At 67.8% G+C, this 20,216-nt stretch overlaps 9 non-coding genes across 9 annotated transcripts; all 9 read right to left on the bottom strand.

Moving 5' to 3' along the window:
• Positions 1–1,139: 1,139 nt before the first annotated feature.
• LOC141420460 (5S ribosomal RNA) lies at positions 1,140–1,258 on the bottom strand. The gene has a single exon (XR_012445000.1). It is a non-coding gene; the product is annotated as a 5S ribosomal RNA (ribosomal RNA).
• A 2,145-nt stretch (positions 1,259–3,403) lies between these two features.
• On the bottom strand, positions 3,404–3,522 carry LOC141420459 (5S ribosomal RNA). The gene has a single exon (XR_012444999.1). It is a non-coding gene; the product is annotated as a 5S ribosomal RNA (ribosomal RNA).
• A 2,148-nt stretch (positions 3,523–5,670) lies between these two features.
• Positions 5,671–5,789, bottom strand: LOC141420477 (5S ribosomal RNA). Its single transcript, XR_012445017.1, has one exon. It is a non-coding gene; the product is annotated as a 5S ribosomal RNA (ribosomal RNA).
• Positions 5,790–7,933: 2,144 nt separating this feature from the next.
• On the bottom strand, positions 7,934–8,052 carry LOC141420457 (5S ribosomal RNA). Its single transcript, XR_012444997.1, has one exon. It is a non-coding gene; the product is annotated as a 5S ribosomal RNA (ribosomal RNA).
• Positions 8,053–10,196: 2,144 nt separating this feature from the next.
• Positions 10,197–10,315, bottom strand: LOC141420456 (5S ribosomal RNA). The gene has a single exon (XR_012444996.1). It is a non-coding gene; the product is annotated as a 5S ribosomal RNA (ribosomal RNA).
• A 2,145-nt stretch (positions 10,316–12,460) lies between these two features.
• On the bottom strand, positions 12,461–12,579 carry LOC141420476 (5S ribosomal RNA). Its single transcript, XR_012445016.1, has one exon. It is a non-coding gene; the product is annotated as a 5S ribosomal RNA (ribosomal RNA).
• Positions 12,580–14,722: 2,143 nt separating this feature from the next.
• LOC141420475 (5S ribosomal RNA) lies at positions 14,723–14,841 on the bottom strand. Its single transcript, XR_012445015.1, has one exon. It is a non-coding gene; the product is annotated as a 5S ribosomal RNA (ribosomal RNA).
• A 2,147-nt stretch (positions 14,842–16,988) lies between these two features.
• On the bottom strand, positions 16,989–17,107 carry LOC141420455 (5S ribosomal RNA). Its single transcript, XR_012444995.1, has one exon. It is a non-coding gene; the product is annotated as a 5S ribosomal RNA (ribosomal RNA).
• Positions 17,108–19,255: 2,148 nt separating this feature from the next.
• LOC141420454 (5S ribosomal RNA) lies at positions 19,256–19,374 on the bottom strand. The gene has a single exon (XR_012444994.1). It is a non-coding gene; the product is annotated as a 5S ribosomal RNA (ribosomal RNA).
• Positions 19,375–20,216: the final 842 nt, after the last annotated feature.

The following is a 20,216-nucleotide window of genomic DNA, read 5'->3' as shown; positions in this document are numbered from 1 at the left end:
ATGCAGTTGGCCGAGGGGCCGCAAACCAAGGCTTCGCTTGTTCCCGCTCAGGCCCCAGCCATACCCTCTTGTCCTTCGGCTGCTCGTGTGTGGGGTGGGGGAGAGGAGGGTGCGTCCCCGTGCGTGCGTGCGTGGTCTGGGTGTCTCTGCGTGGTGTGTGTGTGTGTGTGTGTGTGTGTGTGTTAGATGCCGTGCCTGGTGTAGGTGGGGAAGAGCAAGCCCTCACGCACAGAGCCCCATCACACACTGGGGCCGGGCCGAGGGGGTCAATCTGCTCGGCCTGATTGCGTTGGGCATACATTGCAGAAGGTGGGTTTTCCAAGGCGGAGCAGAGGGTCCCGGCACCTGAGGTTGTCCACGGGGAGAATGTCTGTTCCACGGGGGCAAGCGGTCCCTTCCGTCGTGCCCAAGCCCATGTGACCCCGAAGGCCAGGTGGCCCCGGTCCTTGAGCTGACTGAGGAGTGCTTTGAGACCCGGAGGGTGGCACAGGCGACTGGGCGCCAGCGGCGGCCCTCCCTCCCTTTGAGCGGGACGGGGAGCTGCCGCTGGCATCCGGAGCTCTGGCGGCCTGCGCCCTCTGTCCCTGTGACCGCAGGCTCTGCCGTGGGAGGCGGGATCCCACGTAGAGGTCGCGCGCTGGCTGCCCTGTCTTGGGTTGAGCGACGGAGCGCGACGTGGAGCAGCACCCGACTGAGGCTCCCTGCTTCTCTGTCCCCTGGCGTCTTGCCCTGGACCCAGTGCACCACCTTGTGGCGAGCCCAGGTGTGGCGCGTCCCGCTGTGGGGCCCGCTGGGGTGCAGGACCCACTTTCTCATGGCTTCCGCACGTCCCTCCCCGCCCGCCTGGAGGGCAGTTGGGGAGCGGTCCCCAACGTGGCCTGGGACCAACCTCGCTGGTGACCCGTGTCGCGGGCGCGCGCCCCAGGAGAGTGTGGGGAGGGGAGAGGATTCGGGGACGTAGCTGTGAGGATTCGGTGTGCGTGGGTCTGGCGGGTGGCCCGGACGGGGTCGGGGTCGTGGTCACGGTGGGTCGTTGTGGTGGTGGTGGTGGTGGTGGTGCTGGGGGTGGTGGTGGTGGTGGGGGGGGTGGTGGCGAAGTCCCCGAAGACAAAAGGAGCAGCGAGGGAGGGAGGAGCAAAAGCCTACAGCACCCGGTATTCCCAGGCGGTCTCCCATCCAAGTACTAACCAGGCCCGACCCTGCTTAGCTTCCGAGATCAGACGAGATCGGGCGCGTTCAGGGTGGTATGGCCGTAGACGCTAGCCGCCGCCTCCGGGAGCCCCAAGAGCCTGCCGAGGGCCCCGGCGTGCGTCTCCACGCTGCTCTCCTGGCACGGCTGGGAGTCCGGGTGGGGGCTGGCAGCCCGGGGCCAGCGGCCAGAGGCCCCGCGCGCCTGCTCGGGCAGCCGGTCTCGCCCAGGTGGCCGCTGGGTGGCTTTCTTCCCGAGGTGTCCTGCTGCCAGGACGAGGGTCAAGTTTTCTCGGGGGAAAATTTCTCAGTGCTCTCGGGCGCTTGTTCTTCTGGGAATGTCCACTGCTGTGGCCAAGGCGGGGGACGCACAGCTCGGGCCAGGGCAAGCAGCCGCCCTCCTCCGTCGCCTCCTGGAGCCGTATCCTTGGGTGGGTGCGTGGCTCCCAGCGGAGGTCTCGGGGACCCTTCCGGTCCTCTTCGTCCGGAAAGCGCCACTGCCCCTCCAGCCCATCAGGAAAACGGCAGCCGCGCCCTTCGCCGACCCGCTCCGCCCTCCTCCACACTCAGGGCCTGGGGCTGCGGGGCTGAATCGTGAGGCTTTCCAGCCCAGGACTTCACCTCTGGCCCCTTTCACACCCGGGATCTTGGGAAGAAGAAACAAAACCAAACACAGCCAAAGCCATCTCCTCCGACCCGGGGCCCCTCCACATCCCTTCCGATCCCGGGTTCCTGCCGGCCTCCCGGGGCGTTTCTCCCAGGCAGGCCTTCGCGGCCACTACACGGGGCTGAGCACTCGAGTCCTCGGGCGTCACGGGGCCCGCGGCCACGCCAAGCACGCACGACTCCCGGGTCTCGTCTGCTCCTGGGTGCCCTGGGCCTCTTCCCTGTGCCGCTGCTGGGTCTTGTGCCCCTGCTTGGCCTCCTTCAGACCCGGCCCCGTGCTACGCGGCCACGTGCTACAGGATCGTGCCAGCAGAACTGGCCCTGGCTGAGCCCCGTACCCACCCTCCTGCCATCCCTGGCCCTGCTAGCAAATGGCAGAGATCCTCTGGCCTCCGAGCCCAGACAAAAATCCTGATGCAGTTGGCCGAGGGGCGGCAAACCAAGGCTTCGCTTGTTCCCGCTCAGGCCCCAGCCATACCCTCTTGTCCTTCGGCTGCTCGTGTGTGGGGTGGGGGAGAGGAGGGTGCGTCCCCGTGCGTGCGTGCGTGGTCTGGGTGTCTCTGCGTGGTGTGTGTGTGTGTGTGTGTGTGTGTTAGATGCCGTGCCTGGTGTAGGTGGGGAAGAGCAAGCCCTCACGCACAGAGCCCCATCACACACTGGGGCCGGGCCGAGGGGGTCAATCTGCTCGGCCTGATTGCGTTGGGCATACATTGCAGAAGGTGGGTTTTCCAAGGCGGAGCAGAGGGTCCCGGCACCTGAGGTTGTCCACGGGGAGAATGTCTGTTCCACGGGGGCAAGCGGTCCCTTCCGTCGTGCCCAAGCCCATGTGACCCCGTAGGCCAGGTGGCCCCGGTCCTTGAGCTGACTGAGGAGTGCTTTGAGACCCGGAGGGTGGCACAGGCGACTGGGCGCCAGCGGCGGCCCTCCCTCCCTTTGAGCGGGACGGGGAGCTGCCGCTGGCATCCGGAGCTCTGGCGGCCTGCGCCCTCTGTCCCTGTGACCGCAGGCTCTGCCGTGGGAGGCGGGATCCCACGTAGAGGTCGCGCGCTGGCTGCCCTGTCTTGGGTTGAGCGACGGAGCGCGACGTGGAGCAGCACCCGACTGAGGCTCCCTGCTTCTCTGTCCCCTGGCGTCTTGCCCTGGACCCAGTGCACCACCTTGTGGCGAGCCCAGGTGTGGCGCGTCCCGCTGTGGGGCCCGCTGGGGTGCAGGACCCACTTTCTCATGGCTTCCGCACGTCCCTCCCCGCCCGCCTGGAGGGCAGTTGGGGAGCGGTCCCCAACGTGGCCTGGGACCAACCTCGCTGGTGACCCGTGTCGCGGGCGCGCGCCCCAGGAGAGTGTGGGGAGGGGAGAGGATTCGGGGACGTAGCTGTGAGGATTCGGTGTGCGTGGGTCTGGCGGGTGGCCCGGACGGGGTCGGGGTCGTGGTCACGGTGGGTCGTTGTGGTGGTGGTGGTGGTGGTGGTGCTGGGGGTGGTGGTGGTGGTGGGGGGGGTGGTGGCGAAGTCCCCGAAGACAAAAGGAGCAGCGAGGGAGGGAGGAGCAAAAGCCTACAGCACCCGGTATTCCCAGGCGGTCTCCCATCCAAGTACTAACCAGGCCCGACCCTGCTTAGCTTCCGAGATCAGACGAGATCGGGCGCGTTCAGGGTGGTATGGCCGTAGACGCTAGCCGCCGCCTCCGGGAGCCCCAAGAGCCTGCCGAGGGCCCCGGCGTGCGTCTCCACGCTGCTCTCCTGGCACGGCTGGGAGTCCGGGTGGGGGCTGGCAGCCCGGGGCCAGCGGCCAGAGGCCCCGCGCGCCTGCTCGGGCAGCCGGTCTCGCCCAGGTGGCCGCTGGGTGGCTTTCTTCCCGAGGTGTCCTGCTGCCAGGACGAGGGTCAAGTTTTCTCGGGGGAAAATTTCTCAGTGCTCTCGGGCGCTTGTTCTTCTGGGAATGTCCACTGCTGTGGCCAAGGCGGGGGACGCACAGCTCGGGCCAGGGCAAGCAGCCGCCCTCCTCCGTCGCCTCCTGGAGCCGTATCCTTGGGTGGGTGCGTGGCTCCCAGCGGAGGTCTCGGGGACCCTTCCGGTCCTCTTCGTCCGGAAAGCGCCACTGCCCCTCCAGCCCATCAGGAAAACGGCAGCCGCGCCCTTCGCCGACCCGCTCCGCCCTCCTCCACACTCAGGGCCTGGGGCTGCGGGGCTGAATCGTGAGGCTTTCCAGCCCAGGACTTCACCTCTGGCCCCTTTCACACCCGGGATCTTGGGAAGAAGAAACAAAACCAAACACAGCCAAAGCCATCTCCTCCGACCCGGGGCCCCTCCACATCCCTTCCGATCCCGGGTTCCTGCCGGCCTCCCGGGGCGTTTCTCCCAGGCAGGCCTTCGCGGCCACTACACGGGGCTGAGCACTCGAGTCCTCGGGCGTCACGGGGCCCGCGGCCACGCCAAGCACGCACGACTCCCGGGTCTCGTCTGCTCCTGGGTGCCCTGGGCCTCTTCCCTGTGCCGCTGCTGGGTCTTGTGCCCCTGCTTGGCCTCCTTCAGACCCGGCCCCGTGCTACGCGGCCACGTGCTACAGGATCGTGCCAGCAGAACTGGCCCTGGCTGAGCCCCGTACCCACCCTCCTGCCATCCCTGGCCCTGCTAGCAAATGGCAGAGATCCTCTGGCCTCCGAGCCCAGACAAAAATCCTGATGCAGTTGGCCGAGGGGCCGCAAACCAAGGCTTCGCTTGTTCCCGCTCAGGCCCCAGCCATACCCTCTTGTCCTTCGGCTGCTCGTGTGTGGGGTGGGGGAGAGGAGGGTGCGTCCCCGTGCGTGCGTGCGTGGTCTGGGTGTCTCTGCGTGGTGTGTGTGTGTGTGTGTGTGTGTGTGTGTTAGATGCCGTGCCTGGTGTAGGTGGGGAAGAGCAAGCCCTCACGCACAGAGCCCCATCACACACTGGGGCCGGGCCGAGGGGGTCAATCTGCTCGGCCTGATTGCGTTGGGCATACATTGCAGAAGGTGGGTTTTCCAAGGCGGAGCAGAGGGTCCCGGCACCTGAGGTTGTCCACGGGGAGAATGTCTGTTCCACGGGGGCAAGCGGTCCCTTCCGTCGTGCCCAAGCCCATGTGACCCCGAAGGCCAGGTGGTCCCGGTCCTTGAGCTGACTGAGGAGTGCTTTGAGACCCGGAGGGTGGCACAGGCGACTGGGCGCCAGCGGCGGCCCTCCCTCCCTTTGAGCGGGACGGGGAGCTGCCGCTGGCATCCGGAGCTCTGGCGGCCTGCGCCCTCTGTCCCTGTGACCGCAGGCTCTGCCGTGGGAGGCGGGATCCCACGTAGAGGTCGCGCGCTGGCTGCCCTGTCTTGGGTTGAGCGACGGAGCGCGACGTGGAGCAGCACCCGACTGAGGCTCCCTGCTTCTCTGTCCCCTGGCGTCTTGCCCTGGACCCAGTGCACCACCTTGTGGCGAGCCCAGGTGTGGCGCGTCCCGCTGTGGGGCCCGCTGGGGTGCAGGACCCACTTTCTCATGGCTTCCGCACGACCCTCCCCGCCCGCCTGGAGGGCAGTTGGGGAGCGGTCCCCAACGTGGCCTGGGACCAACCTCGCTGGTGACCCGTGTCGCGGGCGCGCGCCCCAGGAGAGTGTGGGGAGGGGAGAGGATTCGGGGACGTAGCTGTGAGGATTCGGTGTGCGTGGGTCTGGCGGGTGGCCCGGACGGGGTCGGGGTCGTGGTCACGGTGGGTCGTTGTGGTGGTGGTGGTGGTGGTGGTGCTGGGGGTGGTGGTGGTGGGGGGGGGGTGGTGGCGAAGTCCCCGAAGACAAAAGGAGCAGCGAGGGAGGGAGGAGCAAAAGCCTACAGCACCCGGTATTCCCAGGCGGTCTCCCATCCAAGTACTAACCAGGCCCGACCCTGCTTAGCTTCCGAGATCAGACGAGATCGGGCGCGTTCAGTGTGGTATGGCCGTAGACGCTAGCCGCCGCCTCCGGGAGCCCCAAGAGCCTGCCGAGGTACCCGGCGTGCGTCTCCACGCTGCTCTCCTGGCACGGCTGGGAGTCCGGGTGGGGGCTGGCAGCCCGGGGCCAGCGGCCAGAGGCCCCGCGCGCCTGCTCGGGCAGCCGGTCTCGCCCAGGTGGCCGCTGGGTGGCTTTCTTCCCGAGGTGTCCTGCTGCCAGGACGAGGGTCAAGTTTTCTCGGGGGAAAATTTCTCAGTGCTCTCGGGCGCTTGTTCTTCTGGGAATGTCCACTGCTGTGGCCAAGGCGGGGGACGCACAGCTCGGGCCAGGGCAAGCAGCCGCCCTCCTCCGTCGCCTCCTGGAGCCGTATCCTTGGGTGGGTGCGTGGCTCCCAGCGGAGGTCTCGGGGACCCTTCCGGTCCTCTTCGTCCGGAAAGCGCCACTGCCCCTCCAGCCCATCAGGAAAACGGCAGCCGCGCCCTTCGCCGACCCGCTCCGCCCTCCTCCACACTCAGGGCCTGGGGCTGCGGGGCTGAATCGTGAGGCTTTCCAGCCCAGGACTTCACCTCTGGCCCCTTTCACACCCGGGATCTTGGGAAGAAGAAACAAAACCAAACACAGCCAAAGCCATCTCCTCCGACCCGGGGCCCCTCCACATCCCTTCCGATCCCGGGTTCCTGCCGGCCTCCCGGGGCGTTTCTCCCAGGCAGGCCTTCGCGGCCACTACACGGGGCTGAGCACTCGAGTCCTCGGGCGTCACGGGGCCCGCGGCCACGCCAAGCACGCACGACTCCCGGGTCTCGTCTGCTCCTGGGTGCCCTGGGCCTCTTCCCTGTGCCGCTGCTGGGTCTTGTGCCCCTGCTTGGCCTCCTTCAGACCCGGCCCCGTGCTACGCGGCCACGTGCTACAGGATCGTGCCAGCAGAACTGGCCCTGGCTGAGCCCCGTACCCACCCTCCTGCCATCCCTGGCCCTGCTAGCAAATGGCAGAGATCCTCTGGCCTCCGAGCCCAGACAAAAATCCTGATGCAGTTGGCCGAGGGGCCGCAAACCAAGGCTTCGCTTGTTCCCGCTCAGGCCCCAGCCATACCCTCTTGTCCTTCGGCTGCTCGTGTGTGGGGTGGGGGAGAGGAGGGTGCGTCCCCGTGCGTGCGTGCGTGGTCTGGGTGTCTCTGCGTGGTGTGTGTGTGTGTGTGTGTGTGTGTTAGATGCCGTGCCTGGTGTAGGTGGGGAAGAGCAAGCCCTCACGCACAGAGCCCCATCACACACTGGGGCCGGGCCGAGGGGGTCAATCTGCTCGGCCTGATTGCGTTGGGCATACATTGCAGAAGGTGGGTTTTCCAAGGCGGAGCAGAGGGTCCCGGCACCTGAGGTTGTCCACGGGGAGAATGTCTGTTCCACGGGGGCAAGCGGTCCCTTCCGTCGTGCCCAAGCCCATGTGACCCCGAAGGCCAGGTGGCCCCGGTCCTTGAGCTGACTGAGGAGTGCTTTGAGACCCGGAGGGTGGCACAGGCGACTGGGCGCCAGCGGCGGCCCTCCCTCCCTTTGAGCGGGACGGGGAGCTGCCGCTGGCATCCGGAGCTCTGGCGGCCTGCGCCCTCTGTCCCTGTGACCGCAGGCTCTGCCGTGGGAGGCGGGATCCCACGTAGAGGTCGCGCACTGGCTGCCCTGTCTTGGGTTGAGCGACGGAGGGCGACGTGGAGCAGCACCCGACTGAGGCTCCCTGCTTCTCTGTCCCCTGGCGTCTTGCCCTGGACCCAGTGCACCACCTTGTGGCGAGCCCAGGTGTGGCGCGTCCCGCTGTGGGGCCCGCTGGGGTGCAGGACCCACTTTCTCATGGCTTCCGCACGTCCCTCCCCGCCCGCCTGGAGGGCAGTTGGGGAGCGGTCCCCAACGTGGCCTGGGACCAACCTCGCTGGTGACCCGTGTCGCGGGCGCGCGCCCCAGGAGAGTGTGGGGAGGGGAGAGGATTCGGGGACGTAGCTGTGAGGATTCGGTGTGCGTGGGTCTGGCGGGTGGCCCGGACGGGGTCGGGGTCGTGGTCACGGTGGGTCGTTGTGGTGGTGGTGGTGGTGGTGGTGCTGGGGGTGGTGGTGGTGGGGGGGGGGTGGTGGCGAAGTCCCCGAAGACAAAAGGAGCAGCGAGGGAGGGAGGAGCAAAAGCCTACAGCACCCGGTATTCCCAGGCGGTCTCCCATCCAAGTACTAACCAGGCCCGACCCTGCTTAGCTTCCGAGATCAGACGAGATCGGGCGCGTTCAGGGTGGTATGGCCGTAGACGCTAGCCGCCGCCTCCGGGAGCCCCAAGAGCCTGCCGAGGGCCCCGGCGTGCGTCTCCACGCTGCTCTCCTGGCACGGCTGGGAGTCCGGGTGGGGGCTGGCAGCCCGGGGCCAGCGGCCAGAGGCCCCGCGCGCCTGCTCGGGCAGCCGGTCTCGCCCAGGTGGCCGCTGGGTGGCTTTCTTCCCGAGGTGTCCTGCTGCCAGGACGAGGGTCAAGTTTTCTCGGGGGAAAATTTCTCAGTGCTCTCGGGCGCTTGTTCTTCTGGGAATGTCCACTGCTGTGGCCAAGGCGGGGGACGCACAGCTCGGGCCAGGGCAAGCAGCCGCCCTCCTCCGTCGCCTCCTGGAGCCGTATCCTTGGGTGGGTGCGTGGCTCCCAGCGGAGGTCTCGGGGACCCTTCCGGTCCTCTTCGTCCGGAAAGCGCCACTGCCCCTCCAGCCCATCAGGAAAACGGCAGCCGCGCCCTTCGCCGACCCGCTCCGCCCTCCTCCACACTCAGGGCCTGGGGCTGCGGGGCTGAATCGTGAGGCTTTCCAGCCCAGGACTTCACCTCTGGCCCCTTTCACACCCGGGATCTTGGGAAGAAGAAACAAAACCAAACACAGCCAAAGCCATCTCCTCCGACCCGGGGCCCCTCCACATCCCTTCCGATCCCGGGTTCCTGCCGGCCTCCCGGGGCGTTTCTCCCAGGCAGGCCTTCACGGCCACTACACGGGGCTGAGCACTCGAGTCCTCGGGCGTCACGGGGCCCGCGGCCACGCCAAGCACGCACGACTCCCGGGTCTCGTCTGCTCCTGGGTGCCCTGGGCCTCTTCCCTGTGCCGCTGCTGGGTCTTGTGCCCCTGCTTGGCCTCCTTCAGACCCGGCCCCGTGCTACGCGGCCACGTGCTACAGGATCGTGCCAGCAGAACTGGCCCTGGCTGAGCCCCGTACCCACCCTCCTGCCATCCCTGGCCCTGCTAGCAAATGGCAGAGATCCTCTGGCCTCCGAGCCCAGACAAAAATCCTGATGCAGTTGGCCGAGGGGCCGCAAACCAAGGCTTCGCTTGTTCCCGCTCAGGCCCCAGCCATACCCTCTTGTCCTTCGGCTGCTCGTGTGTGGGGTGGGGGAGAGGAGGGTGCGTCCCCGTGCGTGCGTGCGTGGTCTGGGTGTCTCTGCGTGGTGTGTGTGTGTGTGTGTGTGTGTGTTAGATGCCGTGCCTGGTGTAGGTGGGGAAGAGCAAGCCCTCACGCACAGAGCCCCATCACACACTGGGGCCGGGCCGAGGGGGTCAATCTGCTCGGCCTGATTGCGTTGGGCATACATTGCAGAAGGTGGGTTTTCCAAGGCGGAGCAGAGGGTCCCGGCACCTGAGGTTGTCCACGGGGAGAATGTCTGTTCCACGGGGGCAAGCGGTCCCTTCTGTCGTGCCCAAGCCCATGTGACCCCGAAGGCCAGGTGGCCCCGGTCCTTGAGCTGACTGAGGAGTGCTTTGAGACCCGGAGGGTGGCACAGGCGACTGGGCGCCAGCGGCGGCCCTCCCTCCCTTTGAGCGGGACGGGGAGCTGCCGCTGGCATCCGGAGCTCTGGCGGCCTGCGCCCTCTGTCCCTGTGACCGCAGGCTCTGCCGTGGGAGGCGGGATCCCACGTAGAGGTCGCGCGCTGGCTGCCCTGTCTTGGGTTGAGCGACGGAGGGCGACGTGGAGCAGCACCCGACTGAGGCTCCCTGCTTCTCTGTCCCCTGGCGTCTTGCCCTGGACCCAGTGCACCACCTTGTGGCGAGCCCAGGTGTGGCGCGTCCCGCTGTGGGGCCCGCTGGGGTGCAGGACCCACTTTCTCATGGCTTCCGCACGTCCCTCCCCGCCCGCCTGGAGGGCAGTTGGGGAGCGGTCCCCAACGTGGCCTGGGACCAAACTCGCTGGTGACCCGTGTCGCGGGCGCGCGCCCCAGGAGAGTGTGGGGAGGGGAGAGGATTCGGGGACGTAGCTGTGAGGATTCGGTGTGCGTGGGTCTGGCGGGTGGCCCGGACGGGGTCGGGGTCGTGGTCACGGTGGGTCGTTGTGGTGGTGGTGGTGGTGGTGGTGCTGGGGGTGGTGGTGGTGGGGGGGGGGTGGTGGCGAAGTCCCCGAAGACAAAAGGAGCAGCGAGGGAGGGAGGAGCAAAAGCCTACAGCACCCGGTATTCCCAGGCGGTCTCCCATCCAAGTACTAACCAGGCCCGACCCTGCTTAGCTTCCGAGATCAGACGAGATCGGGCGCGTTCAGGGTGGTATGGCCGTAGACGCTAGCCGCCGCCTCCGGGAGCCCCAAGAGCCTGCCGAGGGCCCCGGCGTGCGTCTCCACGCTGCTCTCCTGGCACGGCTGGGAGTCCGGGTGGGGGCTGGCAGCCCGGGGCCAGCGGCCAGAGGCCCCGCGCGCCTGCTCGGGCAGCCGGTCTCGCCCAGGTGGCCGCTGGGTGGCTTTCTTCCCGAGGTGTCCTGCTGCCAGGACGAGGGTCAAGTTTTCTCGGGGGAAAATTTCTCAGTGCTCTCGGGCGCTTGTTCTTCTGGGAATGTCCACTGCTGTGGCCAAGGCGGGGGACGCACAGCTCGGGCCAGGGCAAGCAGCCGCCCTCCTCCGTCGCCTCCTGGAGCCGTATCCTTGGGTGGGTGCGTGGCTCCCAGCGGAGGTCTCGGGGACCCTTCCGGTCCTCTTCGTCCGGAAAGCGCCACTGCCCCTCCAGCCCATCAGGAAAACGGCAGCCGCGCCCTTCGCCGACCCGCTCCGCCCTCCTCCACACTCAGGGCCTGGGGCTGCGGGGCTGAATCGTGAGGCTTTCCAGCCCAGGACTTCACCTCTGGCCCCTTTCACACCCGGGATCTTGGGAAGAAGAAACAAAACCAAACACAGCCAAAGCCATCTCCTCCGACCCGGGGCCCCTCCACATCCCTTCCGATCCCGGGTTCCTGCCGGCCTCCCGGGGCGTTTCTCCCAGGCAGGCCTTCGCGGCCACTACACGGGGCTGAGCACTCGAGTCCTCGGGCGTCACGGGGCCCGCGGCCACGCCAAGCACGCACGACTCCCGGGTCTCGTCTGCTCCTGGGTGCCCTGGGCCTCTTCCCTGTGCCGCTGCTGGGTCTTGTGCCCCTGCTTGGCCTCCTTCAGACCCGGCCCCGTGCTACGCGGCCACGTGCTACAGGATCGTGCCAGCAGAACTGGCCCTGGCTGAGCCCCGTACCCACCCTCCTGCCATCCCTGGCCCTGCTAGCAAATGGCAGAGATCCTCTGGCCTCCGAGCCCAGACAAAAATCCTGATGCAGTTGGCCGAGGGGCCGCAAACCAAGGCTTCGCTTGTTCCCGCTCAGGCCCCAGCCATACCCTCTTGTCCTTCGGCTGCTCGTGTGTGGGGTGGGGGAGAGGAGGGTGCGTCCCCGTGCGTGCGTGCGTGGTCTGGGTGTCTCTGCGTGGTGTGTGTGTGTGTGTGTGTGTGTGTTAGATGCCGTGCCAGGTGTAGGTGGGGAAGAGCAAGCCCTCACGCACAGAGCCCCATCACACACTGGGGCCGGGCCGAGGGGGTCAATCTGCTCGGCCTGATTGCGTTGGGCATACATTGCAGAAGGTGGGTTTTCCAAGGCGGAGCAGAGGGTCCCGGCACCTGAGGTTGTCCACGGGGAGAATGTCTGTTCCACGGGGGCAAGCGGTCCCTTCCGTCGTGCCCAAGCCCATGTGACCCCGAAGGCCAGGTGGCCCCGGTCCTTGAGCTGACTGAGGAGTGCTTTGAGACCCGGAGGGTGGCACAGGCGACTGGGCGCCAGCGGCGGCCCTCCCTCCCTTTGAGCGGGACGGGGAGCTGCCGCTGGCATCCGGAGCTCTGGCGGCCTGCGCCCTCTGTCCCTGTGACCGCAGGCTCTGCCGTGGGAGGCGGGATCCCACGTAGAGGTCGCGCGCTGGCTGCCCTGTCTTGGGTTGAGCGACGGAGCGCGACGTGGAGCAGCACCCGACTGAGGCTCCCTGCTTCTCTGTCCCCTGGCGTCTTGCCCTGGACCCAGTGCACCACCTTGTGGCGAGCCCAGGTGTGGCGCGTCCCGCTGTGGGGCCCGCTGGGGTGCAGGACCCACTTTCTCATGGCATCCGCACGTCCCTCCCCGCCCGCCTGGAGGGCAGTTGGGGAGCGGTCCCCAACGTGGCCTGGGACCAACCTCGCTGGTGACCCGTGTCGCGGGCGCGCGCCCCAGGAGAGTGTGGGGAGGGGAGAGGATTCGGGGACGTAGCTGTGAGGATTCGGTGTGCGTGGGTCTGGCGGGTGGCCCGGACGGGGTCGGGGTCGTGGTCACGGTGGGTCGTTGTGGTGGTGGTGGTGGTGGTGGTGCTGGGGGTGGTGGTGGTGGTGGGGGGGGTGGTGGCGAAGTCCCCGAAGACAAAAGGAGCAGCGAGGGAGGGAGGAGCAAAAGCCTACAGCACCCGGTATTCCCAGGCGGTCTCCCATCCAAGTACTAACCAGGCCCGACCCTGCTTAGCTTCCGAGATCAGACGAGATCAGGCGCGTTCAGGGTGGTATGGCCGTAGACGCTAGCCGCCGCCTCCGGGAGCCCCAAGAGCCTGCCGAGGGCCCCGGCGTGCGTCTCCACGCTGCTCTCCTGGCACGGCTGGGAGTCCGGGTGGGGGCTGGCAGCCCGGGGCCAGCGGCCAGAGGCCCCGCGCGCCTGCTCGGGCAGCCGGTCTCGCCCAGGTGGCCGCTGGGTGGCTTTCTTCCCGAGGTGTCCTGCTGCCAGGACGAGGGTCAAGTTTTCTCGGGGGAAAATTTCTCAGTGCTCTCGGGCGCTTGTTCTTCTGGGAATGTCCACTGCTGTGGCCAAGGCGGGGGACGCACAGCTCGGGCCAGGGCAAGCAGCCGCCCTCCTCCATCGCCTCCTGGAGCCGTATCCTTGGGTGGGTGCGTGGCTCCCAGCGGAGGTCTCGGGGACCCTTCCGGTCCTCTTCGTCCGGAAAGCGCCACTGCCCCTCCAGCCCATCAGGAAAACGGCAGCCGCGCCCTTCGCCGACCCGCTCCGCCCTCCTCCACACTCAGGGCCTGGGGCTGCGGGGCTGAATCGTGAGGCTTTCCAGCCCAGGACTTCACCTCTGGCCCCTTTCACACCCGGGATCTTGGGAAGAAGAAACAAAACCAAACACAGCCAAAGCCATCTCCTCCGACCCGGGGCCCCTCCACATCCCTTCCGATCCCGGGTTCCTGCCGGCCTCCCGGGGCGTTTCTCCCAGGCAGGCCTTCGCGGCCACTACACGGGGCTGAGCACTCGAGTCCTCGGGCGTCACGGGGCCCGCGGCCACGCCAAGCACAAACGACTCCCGGGTCTCGTCTGCTCCTGGGTGCCCTGGGCCTCTTCCCTGTGCCGCTGCTGGGTCTTGTGCCCCTGCTTGGCCTCCTTCAGACCCGGCCCCGTGCTACGCGGCCACGTGCTACAGGATCGTGCCAGCAGAACTGGCCCTGGCTGAGCCCCGTACCCACCCTCCTGCCATCCCTGGCCCTGCTAGCAAATGGCAGAGATCCTCTGGCCTCCGAGCCCAGACAAAAATCCTGATGCAGTTGGCCGAGGGGCCGCAAACCAAGGCTTCGCTTGTTCCCGCTCAGGCCCCAGCCATACCCTCTTGTCCTTCGGCTGCTCGTGTGTGGGGTGGGGGAGAGGAGGGTGCGTCCCCGTGCGTGCGTGCGTGGTCTGGGTGTCTCTGCGTGGTGTGTGTGTGTGTGTGTGTGTGTGTTAGATGCCGTGCCTGGTGTAGGTGGGGAAGAGCAAGCCCTCACGCACAGAGCCCCATCACACACTGGGGCCGGGCCGAGGGGGTCAATCTGCTCGGCCTGATTGCGTTGGGCATACATTGCAGAAGGTGGGTTTTCCAAGGCGGAGCAGAGGGTCCCGGCACCTGAGGTTGTCCACGGGGAGAATGTCTGTTCCACGGGGGCAAGCGGTCCCTTCCGTCGTGCCCAAGCCCATGTGACCCCGAAGGCCAGGTGGCCCCGGTCCTTGAGCTGACTGAGGAGTGCTTTGAGACCCGGAGGGTGGCACAGGCGACTGGGCGCCAGCGGCGGCCCTCCCTCCCTTTGAGCGGGACGGGGAGCTGCCGCTGGCATCCGGAGCTCTGGCGGCCTGCGCCCTCTGTCCCTGTGACCGCAGGCTCTGCCGTGGGAGGCGTGATCCCACGTAGAGGTCGCGCGCTGGCTGCCCTGTCTTGGGTTGAGCGACGGAGCGCGACGTGGAGCAGCACCCGACTGAGGCTCCCTGCTTCTCTGTCCCCTGGCGTCTTGCCCTGGACCCAGTGCACCACCTTGTGGCGAGCCCAGGTGTGGCGCGTCCCGCTGTGGGGCCCGCTGGGGTGCAGGACCCACTTTCTCATGGCTTCCGCACGTCCCTCCCCGCCCGCCTGGAGGGCAGTTGGGGAGCGGTCCCCAACGTGGCCTGGGACCAACCTCGCTGGTGACCCGTGTCGCGGGCGCGCGCCCCAGGAGAGTGTGGGGAGGGGAGAGGATTCGGGGACGTAGCTGTGAGGATTCGGTGTGCGTGGGTCTGGCGGGTGGCCCGGACGGGGTCGGGGTCGTGGTCACGGTGGGTCGTTGTGGTGGTGGTGGTGGTGGTGGTGCTGGGGGTGGTGGTGGTGGGGGGGGGTGGTGGCGAAGTCCCCGAAGACAAAAGGAGCAGCGAGGGAGGGAGGAGCAAAAGCCTACAGCACCCGGTATTCCCAGGCGGTCTCCCATCCAAGTACTAACCAGGCCCGACCCTGCTTAGCTTCCGAGATCAGAGGAGATCGGGCGCGTTCAGGGTGGTATGGCCGTAGACGCTAGCCGCCGCCTCCGGGAGCCCCAAGAGCCTGCCGAGGGCCCCGGCGTGCGTCTCCACGCTGCTCTCCTGGCACGGCTGGGAGTCCGGGTGGGGGCTGGCAGCCCGGGGCCAGCGGCCAGAGGCCCCGCGCGCCTGCTCGGGCAGCCGGTCTCGCCCAGGTGGCCGCTGGGTGGCTTTCTTCCCGAGGTGTCCTGCTGCCAGGACGAGGGTCAAGTTTTCTCGGGGGAAAATTTCTCAGTGCTCTCGGGCGCTTGTTCTTCTGGGAATGTCCACTGCTGTGGCCAAGGCGGGGGACGCACAGCTCGGGCCAGGGCAAGCAGCCGCCCTCCTCCGTCGCCTCCTGGAGCCGTATCCTTGGGTGGGTGCGTGGCTCCCAGCGGAGGTCTCGGGGACCCTTCCGGTCCTCTTCGTCCGGAAAGCGCCACTGCCCCTCCAGCCCATCAGGAAAACGGCAGCCGCGCCCTTCGCCGACCCGCTCCGCCCTCCTCCACACTCAGGGCCTGGGGCTGCGGGGCTGAATCGTGAGGCTTTCCAGCCCAGGACTTCACCTCTGGCCCCTTTCACACCCGGGATCTTGGGAAGAAGAAACAAAACCAAACACAGCCAAAGCCATCTCCTCCGACCCGGGGCCCCTCCACATCCCTTCCGATCCCGGGTTCCTGCCGGCCTCCCGGGGCGTTTCTCCCAGGCAGGCCTTCGCGGCCACTACACGGGGCTGAGCACTCGAGTCCTCGGGCGTCACGGGGCCCGCGGCCACGCCAAGCACGCACGACTCCCGGGTCTCGTCTGCTCCTGGGTGCCCTGGGCCTCTTCCCTGTGCCGCTGCTGGGTCTTGTGCCCCTGCTTGGCCTCCTTCAGACCCGGCCCCGTGCTACGCGGCCACGTGCTACAGGATCGTGCCAGCAGAACTGGCCCTGGCTGAGCCCCGTACCCACCCTCCTGCCATCCCTGGCCCTGCTAGCAAATGGCAGAGATCCTCTGGCCTCCGAGCCCAGACAAAAATCCTGATGCAGTTGGCCGAGGGGCCGCAAACCAAGGCTTCGCTTGTTCCCGCTCAGGCCCCAGCCATACCCTCTTGTCCTTCGGCTGCTCGTGTGTGGGGTGGGGGAGAGGAGGGTGCGTCCCCGTGCGTGCGTGCGTGGTCTGGGTGTCTCTGCGTGGTGTGTGTGTGTGTGTGTGTGTGTGTGTTAGATGCCGTGCCTGGTGTAGGTGGGGAAGAGCAAGCCCTCACGCACAGAGCCCCATCACACACTGGGGCCGGGCCGAGGGGGTCAATCTGCTCAGCCTGATTGCGTTGGGCATACATTGCAGAAGGTGGGTTTTCCAAGGCGGAGCAGAGGGTCCCGGCACCTGAGGTTGTCCACGGGGAGAATGTCTGTTCCACGGGGGCAAGCGGTCCCTTCCGTCGTGCCCAAGCCCATGTGACCCCGAAGGCCAGGTGGCCCCGGTCCTTGAGCTGACTGAGGAGTGCTTTGAGACCCGGAGGGTGGCACAGGCGACTGGGCGCCAGCGGCGGCCCTCCCTCCCTTTGAGCGGGACGGGGAGCTGCCGCTGGCATCCGGAGCTCTGGCGGCCTGCGCCCTCTGTCCCTGTGACCGCAGGCTCTGCCGTGGGAGGCGGGATCCCACGTAGAGGTCGCGCGCTGGCTGCCCTGTCTTGGGTTGAGCGACGGAGCGCGACGTGGAGCAGCACCCGACTGAGGCTCCCTGCTTCTCTGTCCCCTGGCGTCTTGCCCTGGACCCAGTGCACCACCTTGTGGCGAGCCCAGGTGTGGCGCGTCCCGCTGTGGGGCCCGCTGGGGTGCAGGACCCACTTTCTCATGGCTTCCGCACGTCCCTCCCCGCCCGCCTGGAGGGCAGTTGGGGAGCGGTCCCCAACGTGGCCTGGGACCAACCTCGCTGGTGACCCGTGTCGCGGGCGCGCGCCCCAGGAGAGTGTGGGGAGGGGAGAGGATTCGGGGACGTAGCTGTGAGGATTCGGTGTGCGTGGGTCTGGCGGGTGGCCCGGACGGGGTCGGGGTCGTGGTCACGGTGGGTCGTTGTGGTGGTGGTGGTGGTGGTGGTGCTGGGGGTGGTGGTGGTGGTGGGGGGGGTGGTGGCGAAGTCCCCGAAGACAAAAGGAGCAGCGAGGGAGGGAGGAGCAAAAGCCTACAGCACCCGGTATTCCCAGGCGGTCTCCCATCCAAGTACTAACCAGGCCCGACCCTGCTTAGCTTCCGAGATCAGACGAGATCGGGCGCGTTCAGGGTGGTATGGCCGTAGACGCTAGCCGCCGCCTCCGGGAGCCCCAAGAGCCTGCCGAGGGCCCCGGCGTGCGTCTCCACGCTGCTCTCCTGGCACGGCTGGGAGTCCGGGTGGGGGCTGGCAGCCCGGGGCCAGCGGCCAGAGGCCCCGCGCGCCTGCTCGGGCAGCCGGTCTCGCCCAGGTGGCCGCTGGGTGGCTTTCTTCCCGAGGTGTCCTGCTGCCAGGACGAGGGTCAAGTTTTCTCGGGGGAAAATTTCTCAGTGCTCTCGGGCGCTTGTTCTTCTGGGAATGTCCACTGCTGTGGCCAAGGCGGGGGACGCACAGCTCGGGCCAGGGCAAGCAGCCGCCCTCCTCCGTCGCCTCCTGGAGCCGTATCCTTGGGTGGGTGCGTGGCTCCCAGCGGAGGTCTCGGGGACCCTTCCGGTCCTCTTCGTCCGGAAAGCGCCACTGCCCCTCCAGCCCATCAGGAAAACGGCAGCCGCGCCCTTCGCCGACCCGCTCCGCCCTCCTCCACACTCAGGGCCTGGGGCTGCGGGGCTGAATCGTGAGGCTTTCCAGCCCAGGACTTCACCTCTGGCCCCTTTCACACCCGGGATCTTGGGAAGAAGAAACAAAACCAAACACAGCCAAAGCCATCTCCTCCGACCCGGGGCCCCTCCACATCCCTTCCGATCCCGGGTTCCTGCCGGCCTCCCGGGGCGTTTCTCCCAGGCAGGCCTTCGCGGCCACTACACGGGGCTGAGCACTCGAGTCCTCGGGCGTCACGGGGCCCGCGGCCACGCCAAGCACGCACGACTCCCGGGTCTCGTCTGCTCCTGGGTGCCCTGGGCCTCTTCCCTGTGCCGCTGCTGGGTCTTGTGCCCCTGCTTGGCCTCCTTCAGACCCGGCCCCGTGCTACGCGGCCACGTGCTACAGGATCGTGCCAGCAGAACTGGCCCTGGCTGAGCCCCGTACCCACCCTCCTGCCATCCCTGGCCCTGCTAGCAAATGGCAGAGATCCTCTGGCCTCCGAGCCCAGACAAAAATCCTGATGCAGTTGGCCGAGGGGCCGCAAACCAAGGCTTCGCTTGTTCCCGCTCAGGCCCCAGCCATACCCTCTTGTCCTTCGGCTGCTCGTGTGTGGGGTGGGGGAGAGGAGGGTGCGTCCCCGTGCGTGCGTGCGTGGTCTGGGTGTCTCTGCGTGGTGTGTGTGTGTGTGTGTGTGTGTGTTAGATGCCGTGCCTGGTGTAGGTGGGGAAGAGCAAGCCCTCACGCACAGAGCCCCATCACACACTGGGGCCGGGCCGAGGGGGTCAATCTGCTCGGCCTGATTGCGTTGGGCATACATTGCAGAAGGTGGGTTTTCCAAGGCGGAGCAGAGGGTCCCGGCACCTGAGGTTGTCCACGGGGAGAATGTCTGTTCCACGGGGGCAAGCGGTCCCTTCCGTCGTGCCCAAGCCCATGTGACCCCGAAGGCCAGGTGGCCCCGGTCCTTGAGCTGACTGAGGAGTGCTTTGAGACCCGGAGGGTGGCACAGGCGACTGGGCGCCAGCGGCGGCCCTCCCTCCCTTTGAGCGGGACGGGGAGCTGCCGCTGGCATCCGGAGCTCTGGCGGCCTGCGCCCTCTGTCCCTGTGACCGCAGGCTCTGCCGTGGGAGGCGGGATCCCACGTAGAGGTCGCGCGCTGGCTGCCCTGTCTTGGGTTGAGCGACGGAGCGCGACGTGGAGCAGCACCCGACTGAGGCTCCCTGCTTCTCTGTCCCCTGGCGTCTTGCCCTGGACCCAGTGCACCACCTTGTGGCGAGCCCAGGTGTGGCGCGTCCCGCTGTGGGGCCCGCTGGGGTGCAGGACCCACTTTCTCATGGCTTCCGCACGTCCCTCCCCGCCCGCCTGGAGGGCAGTTGGGGAGCGGTCCCCAACGTGGCCTGGGACCAACCTCGCTGCTGACCCGTGTCGCGGGCGCGCGCCCCAGGAGAGTGTGGGGAGGGGAGAGGATTCGGGGACGTAGCTGTGAGGATTCGGTGTGCGTGGGTCTGGCGGGTGGCCCGGACGGGGTCGGGGTCGTGGTCACGGTGGGTCGTTGTGGTGGTGGTGGTGGTGGTGGTGGTGCTGGGGGTGGTGGTGGTGGTGGGGGGGGTGGTGGCGAAGTCCCCGAAGACAAAAGGAGCAGCGAGGGAGGGAGGAGCAAAAGCCTACAGCACCCGGTATTCCCAGGCGGTCTCCCATCCAAGTACTAACCAGGCCCGACCCTGCTTAGCTTCCGAGATCAGACGAGATCGGGCGCGTTCAGGGTGGTATGGCCGTAGACGCTAGCCGCCGCCTCCGGGAGCCCCAAGAGCCTGCCGAGGGCCCCGGCGTGCGTCTCCACGCTGCTGTCCTGGCACGGCTGGGAGTCCGGGTGGGGGCTGGCAGCCCGGGGCCAGCGGCCAGAGGCCCCGCGCGCCTGCTCGGGCAGCCGGTCTCGCCCAGGTGGCCGCTGGGTGGCTTTCTTCCCGAGGTGTCCTGCTGCCAGGACGAGGGTCAAGTTTTCTCGGGGGAAAATTTCTCAGTGCTCTCGGGCGCTTGTTCTTCTGGGAATGTCCACTGCTGTGGCCAAGGCGGGGGACGCACAGCTCGGGCCAGGGCAAGCAGCCGCCCTCCTCCGTCGCCTCCTGGAGCCGTATCCTTGGGTGGGTGCGTGGCTCCCAGCGGAGGTCTCGGGGACCCTTCCGGTCCTCTTCGTCCGGAAAGCGCCACTGCCCCTCCAGCCCATCAGGAAAACGGCAGCCGCGCCCTTCGCCGACCCGCTCCGCCCTCCTCCACACTCAGGGCCTGGGGCTGCGGGGCTGAATCGTGAGGCTTTCCAGCCCAGGACTTCACCTCTGGCCCCTTTCACACCCGGGATCTTGGGAAGAAGAAACAAAACCAAACACAGCCAAAGCCATCTCCTCCGACCCGGGGCCCCTCCACATCCCTTCCGATCCCGGGTTCCTGCCGGCCTCCCGGGGCGTTTCTCCCAGGCAGGCCTTCGCGGCCACTACACGGGGCTGAGCACTCGAGTCCTCGGGCGTCACGGGGCCCGCGGCCACGCCAAGCACGCACGACTCCCGGGTCTCGTCTGCTCCTGGGTGCCCTGGGCCTCTTCCCTGTGCCGCTGCTGGGTCTTGTGCC

This window comes from Castor canadensis, unplaced genomic scaffold, assembly GCF_047511655.1.
Source record: "Castor canadensis unplaced genomic scaffold, mCasCan1.hap1v2 HAP1_SCAFFOLD_228, whole genome shotgun sequence".
NCBI lineage: Eukaryota > Metazoa > Chordata > Mammalia > Rodentia > Castoridae > Castor > Castor canadensis.
The sequence above is the reverse complement of the archived record's forward strand: the minus strand, read 5'-3'. Positions and strand labels throughout refer to the sequence as shown.